The sequence below is a fragment of the Myotis myotis genome, unplaced genomic scaffold (assembly GCF_014108235.1).
Source record: "Myotis myotis isolate mMyoMyo1 unplaced genomic scaffold, mMyoMyo1.p scaffold_m19_p_4, whole genome shotgun sequence".
Taxonomy (NCBI): domain Eukaryota; kingdom Metazoa; phylum Chordata; class Mammalia; order Chiroptera; family Vespertilionidae; genus Myotis; species Myotis myotis.
Genome location: NW_023416346.1, coordinates 79,339,687 through 79,363,454, shown reverse-complemented (window position 1 = coordinate 79,363,454; position 23,768 = coordinate 79,339,687). Strand labels below are relative to the sequence as shown.

General features: G+C 42.0%; 1 pseudogene; it reads right to left on the bottom strand.

Annotated features, from left to right (window-relative positions):
* Positions 1–1,544: 1,544 nt before the first annotated feature.
* LOC118654535 lies at positions 1,545–8,158 on the bottom strand (annotated as a pseudogene).
* Positions 8,159–23,768: the final 15,610 nt, after the last annotated feature.

Here is a 23,768-nt window from a genome sequence, read left to right as displayed (position 1 = left end):
AAATAACTTCATTTACAAGATATCAATGGTGAACAATACTTACTGGGCTATTCTCTGCCCCTCTTCCTCTTGGGGAATTAACATTCTAATAGGAGTGAAAACCTAAGGGCCAATTTTTAATGGTTAGAATTTCAGTAATCAATGGCGTGTGGGGAATGCCTGATTTTATTCAAGAAGCTTTTGGAAGTCACTGATTCCCAGAACCAGGATTAGGGTCAAGTCTGGCACTTACCTTGGTTACAAAATTCAAGAAAGCATCAAAAAGTCAGTAATCAAAATAAATAATATTTTAATGTAATTAGTTATTCTACAGCTTTATTGAGTTATAATCTACATGTCATAAACCTCACTTATTTAAAGTGCACAATACAATGGTTTTCAGCTATTTATAGAATTGTGTGATCATCACCAAAATCTATTTTTAGAACATTTTCATCACAGCATAAAGAAACATTGTATCCATTAGTAGTCAGTCCCCATTCCTGTCAATCCCTTTCTTTCTTTTTTTTCTGCTGCTTTTTAAAAAAATTAAATCTCTATTGTTCAGATTATTACAGTTGTTCCTCTTTTTTTCACCCATAGCCCCCCTCCACTTGATTCCCACCCCACCCTCTGCCTTTACCCCCCTCCCCACTGTCCTCATTCATAGGTGTACGATTTTTGTCCAGTCTCTTCCCACACACCCCAAACCCCTTTACCCCCGAGAATAGTCAGTCCACTCCCTTTCTATGCCCCTGATTCTATTATATTCACCAGTTTATTCTGTTCATCACATTATTTATTCACTTGATTTTTAGATTCACTTGTTGATAGATGTGTATTTGTTATTCATAATTTATATCTTTACCTTTTTCTTCTTCTTCCTCTTCTTAAAGGATACCTTTCAGCATTTCATATAATACTGGTTTGGTGGTGATGAACTCCTTTAGCTTTTCCTTATCTGTGAAGCTCTTTATCTGGCCTTCAATTCTGAATGATAGCTTTGCTGGATAAAGTAATCTTGATTGTAGGTTCTTGGCATTCATCACCTTGAATATTTCTTGCCACTCCCTTCTGGCCTGCATAGTTTCTGTTGAGAAATCAGCTGACAGTCGTATGGGTACTCCCCTGTAGGAAACTGACTGTCTTTCTCTTGCTGCTTTTAAGATTCTCTCTTTGTCTTTTGCTCTTGGCATTTTAATTATGATGTGTCTTGGTGTGGCCCTCTTTGGATTCCTTTTGTTTGGGGTTCTCTGTGCTTCCTGGACTTGTAAGTCTCTTTCTTTCACCAGGTAGGGGAAGTTTTCTGTCATTATTTCTTCAAATAGGTTTTCAATATCTTGCTCTCTCTCTTCTTCTGGAACCCCCATAATTCAGATGTTGGGGTGTTTGAAGTTGTCCCAGAGGCTCCTTACACTATCTTCATATTTTTGGATTCTTTTTTCTTTTTGTTTTCCCGGTTGGGTGTTTTTTGCTTCTTCATGTTTCAAATCTTTGACTTGATTCTTGCAATCGTCTAGTCTGCTGTTGGAACTCTGTATAATATTCTTTTTTCGGGGGGGGGGGGGTACCAAATTACTTTATTGGAAGGAACGGTACAAATGACAGACATGAGTGGATGATTTGGTACAAGTTATAGAAAAGGTAAAGGTAGCTCCAACATGCAGTACTGCTTGGAAGACCAGGAAGTCTCCCGGAGGCCACGGGAGGCAGCCAAGGCTTAACTCTCATCGCTGTCCCCCGGGGTGTGCTTGTCAAAGAGGTACTTGGCCATCCCCGTGTCAGGGGCCCCCAACCTGTGCAAGTTGGTGACGTGGTCGCCCAGTTCTTTGATGGATTTCACCTGCTCATTCAGGTAGTGAGTCTCAATGAAGTCACACAAATGAGGGTCATTTTTCTCAGTGGCCAGTTTGTGCAAGTCCAGTAGTGACTGATTCACACTTTTTTCCAAGTGCAGCGCACACTCCATTGCGTTCAGCCCGTTCTCCCAGTCGTCACGGTCTGGTTTCTTGATGTCCTGGAGGAAGATGCAGCCGCCCCGCTGGTTCTGCAGCTTCATCAGCTTCTCTGCGTGCTACCTCTCCTCATGCAATTGGTGAAGAAAGTATTTGGCAAAGTTCTTCAAAGCCACATTGTCGTGGTCAAAGTAGTAAGACATGGACAGGTAGACGTAGGATGCATACAGCTCCAGGTTGATCTGGTGGTTGATGGAGGCCTCCGAGTCCTGGTGGTAGTTCTGGCGTGTCGAGTAAGACTCCCTCCACGTTCTGCGTCGAGTAGGGTTCAGTATCTGAAAGATGAGCCACACAACAAATGAGAGAAAAAGACACGAGATAATTTTGCAATATTGGGGGACCAGGCGGCAAGTCCCGAAGGACTTCCTTCCAGTGCTCAGGCCTCACCAAGCTTTTATTGACCTGGGATGCCCCCATAGCATAGCCCTTAGGCAGTGACCCCCTAGTAACAAGCAGACTAGCCCATCAGCAAAGATTTACATAATAATAAATGGGGGAGTAGTTTCAGCTACCACTGTCTGGACAAACAGAGGTGGCACCTAGCTCCGACCTTTGCTAGGGCTTCAAAGGCACCCAGCCTTCGGGGGGTTCTCTGTCTACGCTTATCAGATAGTGAAGGCAATAAACAGTTTCCCATATCTCCCCCTTATTTTTTCCTTAAAAAATCAGAAATAAACATATAAGAACAAAAAATGTTTAAGTCCCAAAATCAATGTCCAACAGTTCTGAGTCCAAGTTTCAATGTCCGACAGTTCATGTGTACATGCCAGCAATGAAATGCTGGTCCTGGATGGTGGACAAGTGCAGGTCCAGTCCTCTCTGGTTTGGTCCTGGGCACCCTGTAGTGCCGCACAGCTGCTGACTGCTAGCATGGCAAGGCGTCTTCAACATCTCCCTCTCTGAACTGTCTCTCCTGTCTTTGTGGCTGGAGCAATCTGGTCAGTGTCTCTCCGGTATCCCTTGTTGCAGGAATCCAGATGATCTTGGAGTTGTTCTCTGAAAATATACAAACATATTCTCGACCAAAGGTTAATAAAGGAAATTTTACTTGGGGAATCCTTTTTATATTTGCCCAAATGATTTTCCTTTGGCTTATTTTGACACCACGTATGTTCTTCATGGGTGTCTTGCTGTTAGCATTACAAAATGAAAAAAAAATTTTTCTAGATGTAATTTAGTTACAGGATATTTTTCCTTACATGGTATTCTTCCACTATATTTTTCCACTATCCCCCTTTTTTTATTTAATTAGAAGGTTTCTTAGAAATTTTATAATGCAGTCTAGATAACTTTAAATATTAATTTTTTGCACAAAAAAACAATGAACCTGAACATGCTTTAGGTTCATAGCATGTTTACCACGAAATGAAAATTTTTGTTAATACTTTTTGAATAATTACTTCTTTCAAGTTAGCCAAATTTAATTAATTTGAAAACTTGACTTTAATTAATTTGAAAAATATTTTGCTGTCAAATTTAATATTTTAACAATAATCTTAATTTACACTGTAAATATTAATGAAAAGGATCACTTTACATCCTTGTGAAGGCCCAAGCATTCCTGTTGTTAGGCTAGATTTAGACATAGGGTCTGTTAGCCAAGCCTCCGCTTATCTGGATTCTGATTTCAGCTGGACCAAATCTCTTTTGTTATTTGGTTCCTGATCTGGGCTGGGCATGGGAAGCAAGAAGCAGCCATGGGGACAGGAGACCTTCCTCAGAAGGGGCAAGTGTTCAAGCCCCTGCACCACTGGGGGGGTGAGGATCTGTGCCCCACCTCTGTTGAACCCCAAGTTTTCTCCTACTGGCCCCCGGCTGTGCCTGTCTTAGGTTGCCCCACCCTGTGGGGTCTTACCCGTCTTTGACTACCAACCATCTCTGGGCCAAGTAGGGTGATGTGAGGTTCAGTTCTGCACCTTGTTAACCTATGTCCCTCTGGCCTCCATGCCCAGCAACTGCCTTTGGATCCCCTCGCCTGCTGGCGGGGTCCCGGCATTGATCATAGGGAACCCAGGTTTCTTCTCCAGAGAGGGCCCAGCTTAGGCCATTGGGCAAGAGACAGATCCATGGTACCAGCTTTTCATGATCTCAGTTTGAACGGAGAGCCTAGATAACAGCTGTAGACAACTGGAATCCTTTTGGCAAAAAAAAGGTCAGGAGAGGTCAATACAGAATGCTTAAGTGCCTTCCCCAGGAGGCCCTCCACATAGTGGAAGGGAATAAATCCCTTCATGTAAAACATTCAAATTCATTTGTAAATTTGTTTGGGATAAATGCACAATATACTGTTGTAAAGCATCAAAAATTATTAATGAAACTTGTAGAATAATACCATGTAAGAATATTCTTTGCTCTAGGTCATGACAATTTAATTTTTAAACTCAAGGTTTGGAATGAGGAACCTAGTTTTCAAAAAAAAAAAAAAAAGAAGAAATTTACAGAAGTAGAGACAGTATGCTATCTAAATTACAGTTCTGGGTCTCCAGAGCACTGAGTTGACAAGTTAGCTGGAGCCCCCTGACCTTGGGATAGCTGTGCTGTCCTTCCCAGGTAAAGGAAAAATGTGCCTTCGAAGACATATGAAACTTATAGTTTTTACCTGAATTAATTATTACCATACTTCACTTTACCGTGCCCCAGGTGGTCTCTGGGCTGTTGGTTGTCTGGTTTGTCTTCTTCCTGCTGGATTACGCTTAGAGAACTTCAACTTAAAAAAGAAAAATCTTTCTCTTTTACACCAAGTAACTTATAGCGTTACTTCTTAGGTGTTGACTGATAGTGCCACAAGGCCATGTATTTCAAGTCAAAGTCATTAAACATTTATGGTGACTGTACTTATTTACATATTTGGTATTTTAACAGCAAATCATTAGATTATCCTGTAAATATTAGTGCAAGATATTTCAAAATATTAAAATTTCTCCTTTTTATTAAATTTAAAATAATGTCTTTAAACAGCACTCCCTTTCAGCTTATTTGCATATACAGAGGGATTATGGGAAGCCTTTCGTAACTTTTTAGAAGAATTTTACTTTACTAGGATTTGATTGCTTACAAAGATTAGTAAATTAAGTAAATATTTTTTAAAAAGCAAAGCAAGTAAATTTAGTATTTAGTAAACTTCTGATTCACAAGGGGCAAACGCTGCACCACTTCCAGCCTAATTTAAAATGCAGTAGTGAGGAGCTTTTGTTATTTCAAATTACATCCTAAAATTTCACTGCTGTATTTTAATAAATATTAAACAAAATAACTTGTTTTGCCCTTTCTCAGAGGCAAAAACTTAAAATATATTCATTAATTTTTATTTGATAAAGCTTTCCATGTGATTTCAAGTGTATTAAATTTAGCTAAATTAAAAAATCCTTTAAAAAGAGAGAATAAACTTTTGAAAACATTTCAGGGCCCATGAAATTTCTCAAAGTCATTCCTTGGTTATAGTTTTGAAATCCAACTTGAAAGACCATCAAATATATATAAATATATATATATGATTTAAAAATTATATACTTATTATAATTATTAAGAGATATCAGTTAAATTTAAACTGGTTTTAAAATTTTGGCTGGGGTCACAGAAATTGGATTACTGTTATCAGTCCCTTTTAATGCTTTGACATAAGCTATTTAACTTTTGTTTAGGGAGTGAACATATAACCTTTAATTGTCCTTAGTTTAAGGAAAGCAGGGTTTTCTAGATTTAAGAGATTAGAAACACTTTCTGCCCCATCTGCATTTCTGTAGTGAAATTCCCCCTTAAAGCTCCACCCCTGAAATTCCATCCTGCCTCAGTGAGAAAACATTCCTTTTGTGATTGGCTAAATCAGAGGGCGGGGCCTTTGCTGTTTCAAGATGGCGGCCCCCAGGGGCACGGTAAGCCATGCAGCCAACATGGCGGCTGCCAAGTCAGGCATCTCAAAGTGGCGGCTGTCTAAACTGTTCTCTGACAGAAAAGATGATTTCCTTATTCTCACAATAAACAAGGGAAGAGCAAACCAAAAACCCCTAAAAGATAGATGGCCAACATTATATTGTAGACAAACAGAAATCTCATTAGCTGTTTATACCTTTTATAATTATTTTATTTAAAGAATATCAATTAAGTTTAAACTGGTTTTTGTATTAAAAATTTTCAGTTGATATCTTAAAATTAATCCTTTTTAATCAGACCAATGAGTAACATATTTTGAATTCTAATTATTTCAGAGGAAACAAAAATTTTCTCAAAAATAAAAATTTTTTAAGCATTTAGCAATTATAATTATAGAATTTTTCCCAATTCAATCCGAATTTTAAACTTTTAGCTGGCAAGTCAAATATTTAGCATTTCTCAAATCAATACTTTTACATTTAAGGATACATTTCAAATAAAATATAAGGCAATTTCAATTAATAGATTAACTTCTATCTTCTAGACTTCATACTAGGCATACTCAGATCAACATTTCAGTATTGTAAATCTCAATACTCTTAGATGATTTGAACTTAAAAGTTTTAAGTTTCCAGCCAATAAGCCTGGAATAGCTGCTAAATTTCAAAATGGTCACAATTTTCCTGCTGGGGAAGTCAAGAAGCAAAACCATAGCTATTCACATGTAAACTTGACTATCAACTTCCTGGTGGTACTTGCCTCAGGGCGGGAAATTTCAAAAGAGCTACTTTAAATCGCCTTGGGAAACCAGCCTGCATTTCTTTCTCAGGTTCATCTCCGCCATTTTTAAGGCCAAAACAGTCTCGGGTTTTTATTCTGTACACAGCAAAAGGTCAAGTTCAGCTCAAAACTATGCGCACTCGTTTTTAAACTGGCCTTTTCCCTTTACATGTGCATAGAAATCCCGGATGCATTTATAAATTTGTAAAAGCTTTTCAATTACAAGAGGACTTTAAATTTAGAATACTTGGGGAGGGGGTGTCCACACTGGATCGCCACGTGCTCCTTTTTCCCTTTCCCCACATCCTGCTTTTGGGGGAAGTTTCAGCAAATGACTCAGATGGCGTATTTTTCCCAAAGTCATGCTTAATTGAAAAAGACACTTTAAATTTTTTCCTATTTCGCTTTCTAAAGCAATGGCTAGCACCCAAGGTTATCTTAGCTAAAGTTTGGTTGTCATAAGATGTTCTCCGGTAATTTTTAAATAAAACATTGAATAATCTCATTGTGGGAGAGCTTATACCTCTGCCTTTTCCTGCCACCTTTGAATCTCTCCACACCAGAGGCAGATTTGGCAGTGGGATTTCATTTCTCATTATAGATTTTAGATTCCAAACACAAATTAAGATAAGAAAACACATTAAGATGAGCATGGCACTATTTTTTCAGCCTGATCTAAAAGAGTACCTTTTTCAAGAAAAACAAAGGTTATGTTCTATAATAACACACAAAGAACTGTGAAAGATTACCTTCTAAAATTTTAATACTTTAAACATGCAAATCAAAAGCCTATTAGAAAGTTTCTTAGTTTTTAAAAGCCAAATATACCTTTTAAAAGCCGAATCTACTTTTTTAAAGCCAAATCCTGCCCCGTTTGTTAGCCTGGTTAAGAAAACGTTCCCAGTGTACTTACAGACCCAGGCTTCTGTAGTTGATCCTGGGCATTGCGTGTGGTAGAATTCCCCTCACCTTTTTTCGGTGAGTTTTCCACACCTTTTCGGTGGAAACTTCCGATTCTCGCTCTAGCAAGGCCTGCACTTCCAGATTACCCGTCGGGCGCCAGATGTCGAGTAAGACTCCCTCCACGTTCTGCGTCGAGTAGGGTTCGGTATCTGAAAGAGGAGCCACACAACAAATGAGAGAAAAAGACACGAGATAATTTTGCAATATTGTGGGACCAGGCGGCAAGTCCCGAAGGACTTCCTTCCAGTGCTCAGGCCTCACCAAGCTTTTATTGACCTGGGATGCCCCCATAGCATAGCCCTTAGGCAGTGACCCCCTAGTAACAAGCAGACTAGCCCATCAGCAAGGATTTACATAATAATAAATGGGGGAGTAGTTTCAGCTACCACTGTCTGGACAAACAGAGGTGGCACCTAGCTCCGACCTTTGCTAGGGCTTCAAAGGCACCCAGCCTTCGGGGGGTTCTCTGTCTATGCTTATCAGATAGTGAAGGCAATAAACAGTTTCCCACACTGGCGCACCTGCGAGGCGGGCGCGGTGGACATGGCGGCAGCGGCGCTGGAGTGGAGGCAGGGGCCTTGGGTGGTCGGAGGTCCGAGGCGCTTCAAGGAGGAGGTGGGAGGCAGTGGTGGTGGCGGCGGGTTCCGTCCAAGCACTGTTGAAGCAGGAAACCTCGGCCGCTCTCCGCGGAGACCTGGAAATCTGTATAATATTCTTTATTACAGTCAGTGTATGCTTAATTTCTAGTTGGTCCTTTTTCATAACCTCGAGGGTCTCACTAGATTTTATTGAGGGTCTCACTAAATATACCGGCAGTTTCTAGAAAATTCTTGAAAAACCTTATAAGTGTGGATTTTGAACTCTATATCCAGTAGTTTGCTTTACTCCATTTCTGTCATTTGTGACCTGTTTCTTTGTCTCCGCATTTTTAATGCTTCCCTGTGTTGATAGAGTGGCTTTGTGTGCTAGGTGTCCTATAGGGCCCAGTGGCTCAGCCCCGCAATTAACTGAGGTACACACTCTTGGTACACCCCTTTGTGGGCTTTGTGCACAGTCTTGTTGTAGTTAAGCCTTGATTGTTGTAGGTATCACTGGGAGGAATTGACCTCCAAGCCAATTGGCTGTAAGAATCAGCTATGTCTGCAGTGGAAGAACTTCTGTGCTGGAGACACCCTTCTGGGGCAAGACTTTCTTCAGTGGGGCTTTGGTGCTCACTGAGTCTGCCCCCTGAGTGTGTCCCTTATGAATCTGAGAAGTTGTAATCTGGATGGTCCCACTCTGACCATTGGGTACACTGGCTCTTGGATCTCTTGGGAGGTGCTAATTTAGCCTCTGCCTGAGGCTACCCAGCAGGAGCTATGGAGAGATATTATGTTCCTCTTCTTTGTTTGGGGTTTGGAGGTGCCCAGATGAGGCCCAGCTGTGAAGCAATGCAAGCTTCTGTGGGGCCTTGGGCCTTCTTTTGGATGTTCTGGGTCTCTCGGTCCCAGCTGCAGTTTGTTAGGTAATTTTCAGATTGCAAAGGGCCATGCCATTCATATGCAAAAGCCTCTGTGCACAGCTTGGGTGGGGCGGGGTCTCAGGGGATCAACAGGGCAGAGCAAGCAACTATGGCTGCTCCTCAGTCCTACCCTAAGAGGCCCCGGGTCTCAGTGTCCTGGTAATTGCTGCAAGCACCTCTGAGGAAAAGCCGCTCTCGATTTCCAACTGATGCCAGACAGTCCAGTTTCTCTCCGTATGAGTCTGGGTCTGTATGAGATTCGCCTGGAACTGGAGCTTAGAGCAGTCGGGAGCTTGAGGCTCCCTCCCGATTGAGAAAGACAACCGTGTCCTCAGTTGCAAGCCCTTTCCACGTGCTCCTCCGTACCTCTGCAGTTTACTTCCGCACCTCCTCTGAGTTTCAGTGTGCTTTTCTCTTTCCTTCTAGTTGTAGAATTTCCACTCAGCCAGTCTTCTTGTGGTTCTGAATGATGTCCGTTTTGTCTTTTAGTTGTATTTTTGAAGTGGTTGTGCGAGGCAGCAATTTCTGGTGTTTACCTATGCCGTCATCTTGGTTATCCTTCCCTGTCAATCCCTTTCATCCCAGTTCTAGGCAACCACAAATCTATTTTCTGTCTCTATACATTTGTCTATTCTAGACATTTTATGTAAGGGAAATTATACCATATGTGGGTGTTTTTTTTTTATTGGCTTAATTTAGTGTAATGTTTTCTAGGTTCATTCATTGTATGGATATACTACATTTTGTTTATCCATTCATCAGTTGGTTGAGTAGTTTCCACATTTTGACTATTATAAATAATGTTGTTATGAACAAGTTTTTGTATGGACATGTTTTCAATTCCCATGAGCATATATTTAGGAGTGGAACTTTTAGGTCATATAGTAAGTTTAGATTTAGCTTTTTGAGAACCTGACAAACTATTCCTCATTTTACATTCATATCAGCAGTATAAGAGGGTTCCAATTTTTCCACATTCTTGCCAATGCTTTTAAGTCTTTTTTATTACAGCCATTCTAATGGGTATGAAATTGTAAATGCAATTTTAGAAAATTAACACAAAAATCCATGATGAACAAATATTTAAAATATTGTTGTGCTGAGCCATAATAGACCCTGAGCAAAAAAAAAAAAAAAAAAAAACCCAACATGTGTTCCCATTGTCAATGTAAGAAACATTCAAACCTGTGAAGAATTTTTGTGAGTGTATTTGAGCCAAACTGTGGACCATTGCTGGGAAGCAAAATCTAAAAGGGAATTGAGATTATGATCCAGAGAATGGCAGTGTTTTGTTGGGGTCCAACCCCACAGGTCCAGGGGTTCCCAAAGGTGTGGACGGAGTCAGCGAAGAAGAAATGACATGGAGACAGTGTTCAGTTGATCAGCAGCCTAGCCAGGTTCTAGCCAGGTTCTCTAGCCAGGTTCGGTCTTTATTGTCCTGTTACATCTGTATTTATACCAGTTGATTTTAATCCTAACCATTCCATTTCAAAGATTAAGGCGTTTCTTATCTCTATTCCAAGGTTACTTTATTGTTCTATTAAGCTACAAGGAAGTAACTGAAGGAGATTATCCTAAGTAAAGATTAAGTGTGATTGTTCGTAAAGTGATTAACTACCCTCCTGGCACTTAGTTAAGGGGTTTTACGGATTTATTCCCTTCCTTAGTCCTGTTAATCCCTAACTCCGGGGAAAAATCCCCACCTGGGGAAACAACCTTTCCTGGAGAGGTGACCTTGGTTAAAACACATAGCGCTAAGAAGGGGAGCAAATATATTAAGAACAGTATGCCATATATGCCAGGTCTCTTGAAACATATGCTGTGCAGATGTTTCTTCCCTGCAGCCACTGTGTCAAGCAGCAAGGATGGACCGGCTTCTGGCAGTGTTTCACCTTATTTTATACATTACAATGAGGAGGAATATAGGGGGCAACCGGTCACACCAGTGACCAGTGTTCTAGTGCACAGTCTTGTTAGCCTATAATTAAGTCACTGCCCCTTCCTTAGGCAATAGTCTGTTTTCCTGGGTGCTCCCAGTTTGCAGGGGCCATGAGCAGGGGCCATGGGCATCTTGGCCAGAGTGGGAGTTGCTGGTGCCACCCAGGCCAGGCATTTAGATACAATCTAACTTCCCCATTCTAACTGACTCAGGAGGGGCTGTGAAAGCCCACCACAAAAGCCTGGTCTTTAGTAAACAAAGAAACTTAGGAATATATAAGGGGTGATCTCATTGTATTAGTAATTCAGGCTTTGGATCTTCGAATACCCTGAGCCAGCAGTGCTGCTTTAAATAAACGGTTTTTCCTGAATCTTTGAGTACTCATTGTGTATTTTCCGGTCGCCTGGTAAATTCTGCAACAACAATCAAAAGAGAAGACATAACTGGGTTACATGAAATTCATTGGTGATTGATTAAGGAAGCAGGGAGAAAGCAAAGGGGGGATCTTTGGGATTGTATAAAAAAATAAAATGATAGATATATACATCTTTTACATAGGTGGGTACAGGAATGTTAATAGTCAACAATTAACAGGATAAAAATAACAATGAAAGGATTTGTAGTCGCTGCTCTGGTGCATTGGTTGTGCCCTGAATGATCCAGACAAAGGGGCCTTACCCTGACATTCCAAAGGTATGTTATTTTAGATGCAAAAGAAAATAGGCTTAATTAGGGTGAAAATTGACCTTTGTCAGGGGAGATTCTAGCTGAGGACATGACTACCCAAAAGTTTTCATTTCAGAGAATCTTTTGTGGTTATTTTAGGTGTCTGTTTGCAAGGCAGCCATGCAGGCCTTCCCTGAGCTTGTCAGATTAGCATGTGGCCTCTTTTTGGTCAATAATTAATGCAAAGGATATCTTGATGACCAATCTTTTGTTTGGATAAAGAGGTTCCACAGGTAGGAACTTTTGTTATGGGGTAAGGCCACATTAGTAACAAAGAAACAGAATTTCTAGAGGATGAGGCCCAAAAATCAGGATTTTAAAGAGATTCCCAGGTGATTCTAATGTGCAGCCAAGGTTGAGAAGCATTGCTCTAGACAAAAGAACTGCCCCAGCAATCAGCTTGGGTCTCCTCCCTGCAGCAGGGAGCTTTTTGTAATAAAACTTTGCTTTCACTTAGCTCTTTGTCCTTGGAACTCATTCTTCGATTTCATGAGACAATGAACTTGGACCCAAACAGAAATTTTGGATATCAATTACAATTACCATTTAAAATTCCAGAGGCCAGAAGCACAGTAAGAGTTTCATTTTTTTTTATAGCCATTGTAGCTTCTATTGGAATTAATATAGTTTGTAGTCTTTGTTAGACTAGGGGGTAAGCACATTATGATAATTAGCTTTTGGCATTTATATATAAAATTAGAGGCCCGGTGCACAAAAATTTGTGCACTCAGGGGTGGGGGGTCCCTCAGCTCGGCCTGCACCCATTTGCAGTCTAGGACCCCTTGGGGGATGTCCACCTGTTGACTTAGGCCCACTCCCCGGGGAATCAGGCCTAAGTTTGCAGTCAAACATCCTTCTGGCAGCCAGGGAGCCCTCGGGGGATGTACGACTAAAGGCTTAGGCACCCAAGGGATTGGGCCTAAACTGTTAGTTGGACATTCTTAGTGCTGCCACGGAGGTGGGAGAGGCTCCTGCCACCACCTCCACACTGGCCAGTCATGAGCCAGCTTCTGGCTGAGTGGCAATACTCCTCGGTCTGACCTAAACCCTATAGATTAGTGCATCATTTTACAACTTTTTCTCGGTTTGTAGGCAGCAGCAAACTCAGACCATACAGTCGGGTATGCAAGAAATGTTACTTTCTTTATTGTTTAGTAACCAAACCTAACTTCAACTTCAGCCCCCATTCTTCCAAGTGAAAAAACAAAAACAAAATATTATTTAACTTAGGTTCCCCACCCCCTTCTCTGGAGTTGTACTTCCATGTCAGACAGTTTATATCTCAGGCAGAAGTGCCAAAGAACACCTGGGTCAAGGACATCTGGACCTCAGTCTTCTGTCTGGGCTGGCCCCCACCCAGCTGCCCTTGACCCTCACCTCAGAGCTGTGTGGCTGCTCTCAGACCCTCCGTCTCCTGCTGCCTTAGGGAGTGACTCAGTGGGAGGGGAGGGTCACAGTCCTTTTTATATGGCCGCCAACAAACACTCAGTGTTCCTTCCCTCTAGTTCTCCTTCTCCTCCTCACCCCAGTCCAGGCACTTCTATGTGCAGGGCAGGGGAGGGTGGGAGGCAGGGGTGTCTCTGACCCAGCACACAGGCTTCTAGATCCACTGCTTCCCCAGGAGGACTTCCACGCTCTGGACCTCGACACCCAGAACCTGTCCCCTCTCAGCTGCAGGTCTTTGCCTGCAGTGGTCAAGTCTGTTTAGAGCAGTGGTTCTCAACCTTGGCTGCACATTAGAATCACCCGGGAATCTTTTAAAAATCCTGATTTCTGGGCCCCATCCTCTGGAAATTCTGTTTCTTTGTTACTAATGTTGTGGCCTCACCCCATAACAAAGAAACAGAATTTCCGGAGGATGAGGCCCAGAAATCAGGATTTTAAGATTCCCAGGTGATTCTAATGTGCAGCCAAGGTTGAGAACCACTGGTTTAGAGGCTTGAAGTCAAGAAGTGCCTCTTTGTTCTATGCTTTCTGGAGGCAGTCAGCGTGGAACATTCCTGCCTGGACTGGGGAGGGGTCTCTGGGTGTTAAGAATACCAGGAGGGGGAGCACAGACTCCTCTGAGAGCTCTGAGAGGGGAAAGGCAGCACCCCCTCACCTCTAACCCCAGGCCATTTCTTTAGAAGCAGAAGCCTCATCCAATGCAGGGGCCTGTGCTGGCTGCCTCGGTTTCTCAGAGACAAAGAATTTGATGAATGTCTTTCCCCACTGCAGTAGCTGCTTCATTTGTTCGTTCTCGAATTTTTCATTTTTCATTAGCTGTTAAATCACCCCTGTGGCTGCAAACCTGTTGTGCCTGACTCAGCCAGCATGGGGCTATGGGAGCTGTGCAGGGACAGGGGAAGGGGAAGGGGGGCCCGGCCTGCAAGGAGGGTTAGTAGTGCCTGCCAGGCTGTCTCAGAGGATGTGGCTTAGGTTAGGTCCTGTCCTTTGACAACTTTAGGAGGGGAGGCCGTGCCCTCCGCTCCCCACTTTGACTCAGGGGCAGAAGTTCTCCTTGCTCTCTGGCCTCATAACTCAGTGGATCATGGTGGGATGCGGCAGGCAGGCAGCTTTTGCGGCTGCACAGGGGCGCCGGCCTGTGGCCAGGGACCTGGATCCCTGGATCCCCAGATCCGGGTCCCGGGCCGCAGGCAGGCGGCTTCTGCGGCTGCACACGAGGGCCTGGATGGCGGCTGGCGCCAGCTCATGCTGTCCTGCCCTGCCTGCAGTATGCAAATTAGCCACCATCTTTGTTGGCAGTTAATTTGCATATTGCGCCGATTATCCAATGTGAGGCATAGCGAAGGTACAGTCAATTAGCCTGTTTGTCTATTACTAGCTAGGACTAGAGGCCCGGGACATGGATTCGTGCACATGGAAAGGAACTTAATTAGAATAAATATTTTAGAGGCTGGGGAGGGACCATGGGAGGGTTCCAGGGCATGTCCGGCCTGTCTCACCCAGTCCCAGTTGGCCAGATCCCAGCAGGAAGCTAACCTACCAGTTGGAGCATCTGCCCCCTGGTGGTCAGTGTGCATCATAGCAACTGGTAGAATGATCAAATGGTTGGACACTTAGCATATTAAGCTTTTATATATAGAGACTAGAAGCCCAGTGCACGGATTCGTGCACTGGTGGGGTCCCTCGGACTGGCCTGCAGGGATCAGGCCAAAACTAGCTCTCTGACATTCCCACAAAGAGTCCTAGATTGTGAGAGGGCGCAGGCCAGGCCAAGGGACCCCACTGGTGCACAATCAGGGCCAGGGAGGAACTGTGGGAGGGTTACAGAGCATGTCCGGCCCTTCATGCCCAGTCCCAATCAGCTGGACCCCAGCACTAAGCTAACCTACTGGTTGGAATGTATGCCCCCTTGTAGTCAGTGAGCATCATAGCAACTGGTCGAATAGTCAAATGAATGGTCAGACACTTAGCATATTAGGCTTTTATTACATAGGATTCCTTTCTTAACATTTCTTTTTTAGTAACTTTTTGCAATAGCATTTTTTTCTAAAGTTCAAAGGAGAAACCTGCCGAAACCGGTTTGGCTCAGTGGATAGAGCATCGGCCTATGGACTGAAAGGTCCCAGGTTCGATTCCGGGCAAGGGCATGTACCTGGGTTGCAGGCATATCCCCAGTAGGAGATGTGCAGGAGGCAGCTGATCGATGTTTCTCTCTCATCGATGTTTCTAACTCTCTATCTCTCTCCCTCCCTCTCTGTAAAAAATCAATAAAATATATTAAAAAAAAAATTCAAAAAAAAAAAGTTCAAAGGAGAAACCATAAAGAGTATTATTGGTAATGCAAAAAGTTATCTTATACACCTTCAATAATTAACAGTTGTGCTATATACATAGGGTTAGAGAAAACCCTAAAAAACAAGCATAAAAATAATTGTTAAGATTAGCAACAACAGAGGTACTTCCAAAATGGCGACCAGCAGGAAGGTAGGGAGGGAGAGAGTGTGAGAGCGCAAGGAAGTGATAGAGGAGTGTGTGGACGCGTGTGGTGTGTGTGTATGAGCTAGGGACAGTTAGATTCTGCAGGTCTTCTAAGGGGCTGCTAAACCGGGCAGTCTTAGGCAGCGGAGTCCCGCTCCCTGCGCGGACACTCCTGGGCGGCCAGCACAGGCACGGCGACCACCCCATCTTGGGAAACAGAGCTGCTTGAGACTAGGATCCTGGCCTCAGCACCACTCAGTCTGATCTCAGACGCATACCAGGACCCTGCAGCCACTGGGGACAGAGACCTGTAACCACAGCTACAGACCTGCGGACACCAAAAGGTCAGAAATCCCCGCGGCAGATCCGTGAGTAACAGAGCCCATCCCCCTTCCCGCAGGCTTGCAGGCAGCACCAGAGTAACTAACTGATAGACCCACCCCTTGCCAGGGCCTCAGTGCTCCAGGAACTTTAGCCTGGAAGTGCGCAAGCACCTTGGAACTGATCCTACTCGCACTGCCAGCTTCTGAGCCCTGGGCTGGGAACAAACGCGCGAACCCCAGGAACTGAGCCTAGGAGCACAGCTGGCTTCTGAGCCCTGGGCTGGGAGCAATCTCGCAAACAACGGGAATTTGTCCCACGTATCCCAGGCCCAGGGACCCCGATTCTCTGGGCAGGAGGCAGCACCAAGCACCAGTGTCTTGACTGTGTTTCTTTTCACCTGCGCCTGAGATCCTGATTTCCTGTGCATTCATACTAAGAGCCAGTGACTCCAATTCGTGGTACAAGGGCACACAGGGACCCTGATTCTCAAGGCAAGGTCGTGCGAAGCAACAGAGACTCTGATACTGGATTCTGGGGAACTCTGACTCCTGGCACACGCTAGGGGGCTCTGGTTTTCAACACATTTCAGGGGGGTCTCTGTTTCAGCACGGTGCAGGCAGGGTCCCTGATTCTAAGGGCGCGTACGAGGCCACATTGAGCGCTGACAACACTGACTCTGAGCGAGCCTGGTTCCCACCAACCCACAACAACCACACATCTTAGTGTCAGAGCTCTTCAGTGACACTAGGGTGGTGGGAGGCTCCCACTGCACACGGCCCAGGCCCAGGCAACTCGATGTTTGAACCATCGGGAGATAATCAGAATGAAGAGACGACACAACACGCAGAGGAAAGACAATGAGGAGTCACCAAGAAAGGACATTAATGAAGTTGAAGCATGCAACATGACAGAAAAAGAATTCAGAATAATGGTTGTACAATTCATTCACCGGATGGATGAGAAAATCAACAACCTACGCCAGAATCAGAAAGAAATGAAAAGTGATATAGCTACAATCAAAAACACCATGGAAAGTTTCAACAGCAGACTAAACAAAGCAGAGGACCAAATTAGTGAATTAGAAGATAAGGCAGAGAAACAAGCTCAATCTGAACAGCAACTGGAGAAAATAATTAAAAAGCAGGAGGAGAGCCTAAGGGAGCTTCGCGACAACATGAAACGAAGTAACATACGCATAATAGGGCTGCAAGAAGGACAAGAAGAGCAGCAAGGATTAGAAAATCTATTTGAAGAAATAATGTCAGAAAACTTCCCAGATATGGGGAAGAAAAAAGTTACACAAGTACAGAGAGTCCCAGGCAAGATGAACCCCAAAAGACCCACACCAAGACACGTCATAATAATGATGGCAAATGTACAAGACAAAGAGAGAATCTTAAAGGCTGCAAGAGAGAAACAGAGAGTTACCTACAAAGGATCCCCCATCAGATTATCAAATGATTTCTCAACAGAACCACATCAGGCCAGAAAAGAATGGACAGAAATTGACAAAGTGATGCAAAGCAAAGGACTGAATCCAAGAATACTCTCTCCAGCAAGGCTATCATTCAAAATTGAAGGGGAAATAAGAAGCTTCACAGACAAAAAAAGGCTAAGGGAGTTTATCACCACCAAGCCAGCAATGCAAGAAATGCTAAAGGGACTGGTGTAAAAAGAAGAATTAAAAGGCCCAGAAAGAAAACAGCCACAAAAAAAAACAGAAATGGCTACAAACAAGTACCTTTCAATAATAACTTTAAACGTAAATGGACTAAATGGTGCAATCAAAAGACATCGAGTGGCTGAATGGATAAAAAAACATGACCCATATATTTGCTGTCTACAAGAGACCCACCTCATTAGAAGGGACTCAAACAGACCGAAAGTGAAGGGATGGAAAAATATCGTTCAGGCAAATGGAAATGAAAAAAAAGCTGGGGTAGCAATACTTATATCAGACAAAATAGACCTCAAAGTGAAGGCCATAACAAGAGATAAGAAAGGCCACTTCATAATACTAAAGGGTTCAATACAACAAGAAGATATAACCCTGATAAACATATATGCAACCAATGCAGGAGCACCCACATACATAAGAAAACTCCTGGAAGATATCAGGGGAGAGATCGACAACAATACAATCATACTAGGGGACTTTAATACACCACTGACATCACTGGATAAATCCGCTAGACAAAAACTCAGCAAAGAAACAGCAATGCTAAATGACTCACTAGATCAGATGGACTTAATTGACATCTTCAGAACACTTCACCCCAAAGCCACAAAATATACGTTCTTCTCAAGTGCTCATGGGACATCTTCAAAAATAGACCACATATTGGGTCACAAAGTCTCCCCAAATTCAAGAAGATTGAAATCATACCAAGCATCTTCTCAGACCACAAGGCCATAATATGAGAAATAAACTACAACAAAAACAACTCAAAATACTCAAACACTTGGAAGCTGAATAGCACGGTATTAAATATTGATTGGGTTACCAATGAGATCAAAGAAGAAATTAAAAACATCCTGGAAACTAATGACAATGAAAACACAACAATCCAAAACCTTTGGGACGCAATGAAAGCAGTCCTGAGAGGGAAGCTTATAGCTCTACAGGCCTATCTCAACAAAGAAGAAAAAATGGTAGTAAATCATCTAAATCTACAGCTCAAAGAATTAGAAAGAGAGCAACAAGAAAACCCCAGAGTGAGCAGAAGGAAGGAGATAATAAAGATTAGAGCAGGCCAAAACCGGTTTGGCTCAGTGGATGGAACGTCGGCCTGCAGACTGAGGGGTCCCAGGTTCGATTCTGGTCAGGGGCATGTACCTCGGTTGCGGGCACATCCCCAGTAGGAGATGTGCAGGAGGCGGCTGATTGATGTTTCTCTCCCATCGATGTTTCTAACTTCCTATCTCTCTCTCTCTTCCTCTCTGTAAAAAATCAATAAAATATATTTTTAAAAAAAAAGATTAGAGCAGAAATAAATGACATAGAGACCAAAAAAACAATACATAAAATCAATGAAAAAAAGAGCTGGTTCTTTGAAAGGATAAACAAGATTGACAAACCTCTAGCCAGGCTAACCAAGAAGCAAAGAGAAAGGACCCAAATCAACAAAATCAGAAATGATAGAGGCGAAATAACAACAAATCCCACAGAAATACAAATGATTGTTAAAAAATACTATGGACAACTCTACTCCAACAAACTAGACAACCTGGAGGAAATGGACATATTCCTAGAAAAATACAACATTCCAAAACTTAATCAGGAAGAATCTAAAAATCTCAATAGGCCAATAACTATGGAAGAAATTGAAGCAGTTATCTAAAAGCTTCCAACAAACAAAAGCCCAGGACCAGACGGCTTCACAGGGGAGTTTTACCAAACATTCAAGGAAGAACTAAAACCTATCCTCCTCAGACTACTACAAAAAATCCAAGAGGAAGGAACACTTCCAAGCTCATTCTAAGAAGCCAGCATCACTCTAATACCAAAACCAGGTAAAGACAACACAATGAAAGAGAATTACAGGCCAATATCCCTCATGAACATAGATGCCAAAATCCTCAACAAAATCTTAGCAAATCGGATCCAGCAGTACATCAGAAAGATCATACACCACGACCAAGTAGGATTTATCCCAGGGATGCAAGGATGGTACAATATCCGCAAATCAATAAACGTGATACATCACATAAACAAATTGAAAGAAAAAACCACATAGTCATATCAATTGATGCAGAAAAAGCCTTTGAAAAAATTCAAAACCCATTTTTGATAAAAACTCCCAGCAAGGTGGGAATTGAAGGATCATACCTCAACATAATAAAAGTCATATATGACAAACCCACAGCCAACATCATACTCAATGGACAAAAACTAACACCATTTCCCCTACAAACAGGAACAAGACAGGGATGCCCACTCTCACCACTCCTGTTCGACATAGTACTGGAAGTATTAGCCATTGCAATTAGACAAGAAGAAGAAATAAATTCATCCAAATTGAAAAGAAGAAGTAAAACTGTCCTTATTTGCAGATGACATGATATTATACTTAAAAAACCCTAAAGACTCCATCAATAAACTATTAGACTTAATAAAAGAATTCGGCAATGTAGCAGGATACAAAATTAACGCCAAGAAATCTATGGCATTTCTATACACCAATAGTGAATGTGCAGAAAGAGAGACTAAAAAAGCAATCCCATTTACCATCGCACCAAAAAAATTAAGCTACCTAAGAATAAACTTAACTAAAGAGGTAAAAGACCTCTTCTCAGAAAACTACAGGACGTTGAAAAAAGAGATAGAGGAAGACATAAAGAGATGGAAAAACATACCATGTTCTTGGATTGGTAGAATCAACATCATTAAAATGTCCATACTGCCCAAAGCAATCTATAAATTCAACGCACTTCCCATCAAAATACCAATGGCATATTTCACAGACCTAGAACGTACTCTCCAAAAATTCATCTGGAATAAAAAACGACCCCGAATAGCTGCAGCGATCCTGAGAAAGAGCAAAGTAGGTGGGATCTCAATACCAGATATCAAGCTATATTACAAAGCCACTGTTCTCAAAACTGCCTGGTACTGGCACAAGAACAGACATATAGATCAATGGAATAGAATATAGAGCCCAGAAATCAGCCCCAACAAATACGCTCAATTAATATTTGACAAAGGAGGCAAGAACATACAATGGAGTCAAGATAGTCTCTTCAATAAATGGTGTTGGGAAAATTGGACAGATACATGCAAGAAAATGAAACTAGATCACCAACTTACACCATACACAAAAATAAACTCAAAATGGATAAAGGACTTAAATATACGACGGGAAACCATACAAATACTAGAAGAATCCAAAGGCAACAAAATCTCAGACATATGCCAAAGCAATTTCTTCATCGATACAGCTCCTAGGGCATTGGAAACTAAAGAGAAAATAAACAAATGGGACTACATCAAAATAAAAAGCTTCTGCACAGCAAAAGAAACCATAAACAAAACAACAAGAAATCCCACTGCCTGGGAAAACATATTTGCCAATGTCATGTCTGATAAGGGCCTAATCTCCAAAATTTATAGGGAACTCATACAACTTAACAAAAGGAAGATAAACAATCCAATCAAAAAATGGGCAAAGGATCTAAATAGACACCTTTCAAAAGAGGACATTCAGAAAGCCAAGAGACATATGAAAACGTGCTCAAAGTCACTAATCATCTGAGAGATTCAAATCAAAACAACAATGAGGTACCATCTCACACCTGTCAGACTGGCTATCGTCAACAAATCAACAAACGACAAGTGCTGGAGAGGATGTGGAGAAAAAGGAACACTTGTGCACTGCTGGTGGGAATGCAGACTGGTGCAGCCACTATAGAAGACAGTATGGAGTTTCCTCAAAAAACTACAAATGGAACTCCCATTTGACCCTGTGATCCCACTTCTAGGAATATATCCCAGGAAACCAGAAACACCAATCAGAAAGGATATATGCACCCCTATGTTCATAGCAGCACAATTCACCATAGCTAAGATCTGGAAACAGCCTAAGTGCCCATCAGTAGATGAATGGATTAGAAAACAGTGGTACATCTACACGATGGAATACTATGCTGCTATAAAAAAGAAGGAACTCTTACCATTTGCAACAGCATGGATGGAACTGGAGAGCATTATGCTAAGTGAAATAAGCCAGTCAATGAAGAAAAAATACCACATGATGTCACTCATTTCTGGATAATAAAGACCATTATAAACTTATGAACAAAAATAGATACAGAGGCAGAGCTGCCTCGCCCGGACTATCAAACTACACCAGGAAGGCCAGGGAGGGTGGGAGGGCAGGAGGGGGGTGGGTAAGAAATCAACCAAAGGACTTGTGTGCATGCATATAAGCATAACCAATGGACATAAGACACTGGGGGGTAGGGGAGGCCAGGGGATTGTCAAGGGCGGGGGGGAAAAAAAAAGGAGACATATGTAATACTCTTTGGAATACTTTAAGCAATAAAAAAAATAATAAAAAAAATATTTTCATCCATGAAAAAAAGAAAAAAAGATTAGCAACAACATTAATTTGTAGGTATACAGGCCTTGTTGGTGTATCAGTATGGCTGTCTATTTCTGATGCTTGGGCTTTTCATCCTTGAAAAGTCTTTCATCTCCACTGTAGATAGAGGTGAGTGTCAGAGACAGGGACATATGTCCATTTGCAGTTAGGCACCTCATAAGGTCCCTTGCAACAATGTTGGACAGTCTTTAATTAATGTCTTTTTCAATGGACAAAAATCTCCTGGTTGTAAGTTGTGGTCATTGAACTTTTTGCCTCCCAGGAGCACACTGTGACATGAATGTTACTAATTTTTATCAGTCCCTATAAACTGGTTAATAAGCCATTGATAATACTGCAGAATGTCTCCTTTTAGTTTTTCTTATATTTGGAAAACAAACAAAAAAATTAATCAGTAATATTTAAAACAGAGTAACAATAATAATAATAATTCTCAGTTCATTTAGTCCCATAACCATTTTTTGTTTATCCTGTTATTTGCCAGTATTTTCATGAATTCACTTATTCCTTAGAGTTCTACAAATCTTCATTTAGTTCAAAGATATGACTTTCTTGGAAACCTATAATTTAAAATAAGTCAGAGTCCTTTTCATGGATCTTGCTAAAGATATAACATAGTTGCAAATGTATTAGAGTAAAACAATGACTATCAATAAGTGAAAAAACTGCCCTTGCCAGTTTGGCTCAGTGGGTAAAACATTGGCCCAGGTCCCAGGTTCGATTCCAGTCAAGGTCAGGTACCTCAGTTGTAGGCTTAATCCTCAGCCCTGGTCAGGGTGAGTGCTGGAGGCAACCAATCAATGTTGTCTCTCTCATATCAATGTTTCTCCCCCTTGCACTCTCTCTAAAAATAAATAAATACATGAAAAAACTTAAAGTGGCATAATTATAGATTTGACTATTATGCAATTGATAAAAAAGTTACTTTTCTATAAGATATAACATTCCAAGGAAACAATTTATTGATAAATAATCTACACTAATAAAAGAGAAAATGCAAATTGACTGTACCATTGTGGCGCCCAACAGCCAATCAGGAGTGAGTATGCAAATTAACCCACCATATTTGTTGGGTTAATTTGCATACACAGCCACCATGGCAATGACGCAGGCATTCCACACAGACCCAGCCACTCCAGGCCTCTGGGCAGTGTGGGAAGGCAGAAAGGCGGCTCCAGCCCAGAGCAAAGGCGGTACTGGCAGCCAGGGGAAGGAAGGCCCATTTTTGCACAAATCTTCATGCATCAGGCTACTAGTAATTACTATAAAATACAGTGTTAAGGGCAGAATAGAATATTGGGGACTAGCTATAATTATACGAAATATTAATCATGCTTGCTTTGTTCTGATTAAAGAAACCACATTCTAACCTGGCTGGGAGGTGTAAGCCCTGGGACCTGGGAGCTCACCTTTAAATGTGGCCTATCCTCCTCATCCAAGAACTGCCTATTATCATGGGAAGATTAACAACCTTATTGCCCAAACAATGGAGTCCAATCTGCATTGCCTGTAGTCTGTAACCATTATACCCATTTTTATTCCTTTTGCCTAATTCCCATATAATCTTTGTCCTACCCAAAGAACAGCTGGCTTATGTTGAGTGAGGGGGGGGGGGTACAGAGTAGATTTTCCTGGATGACCTGTTG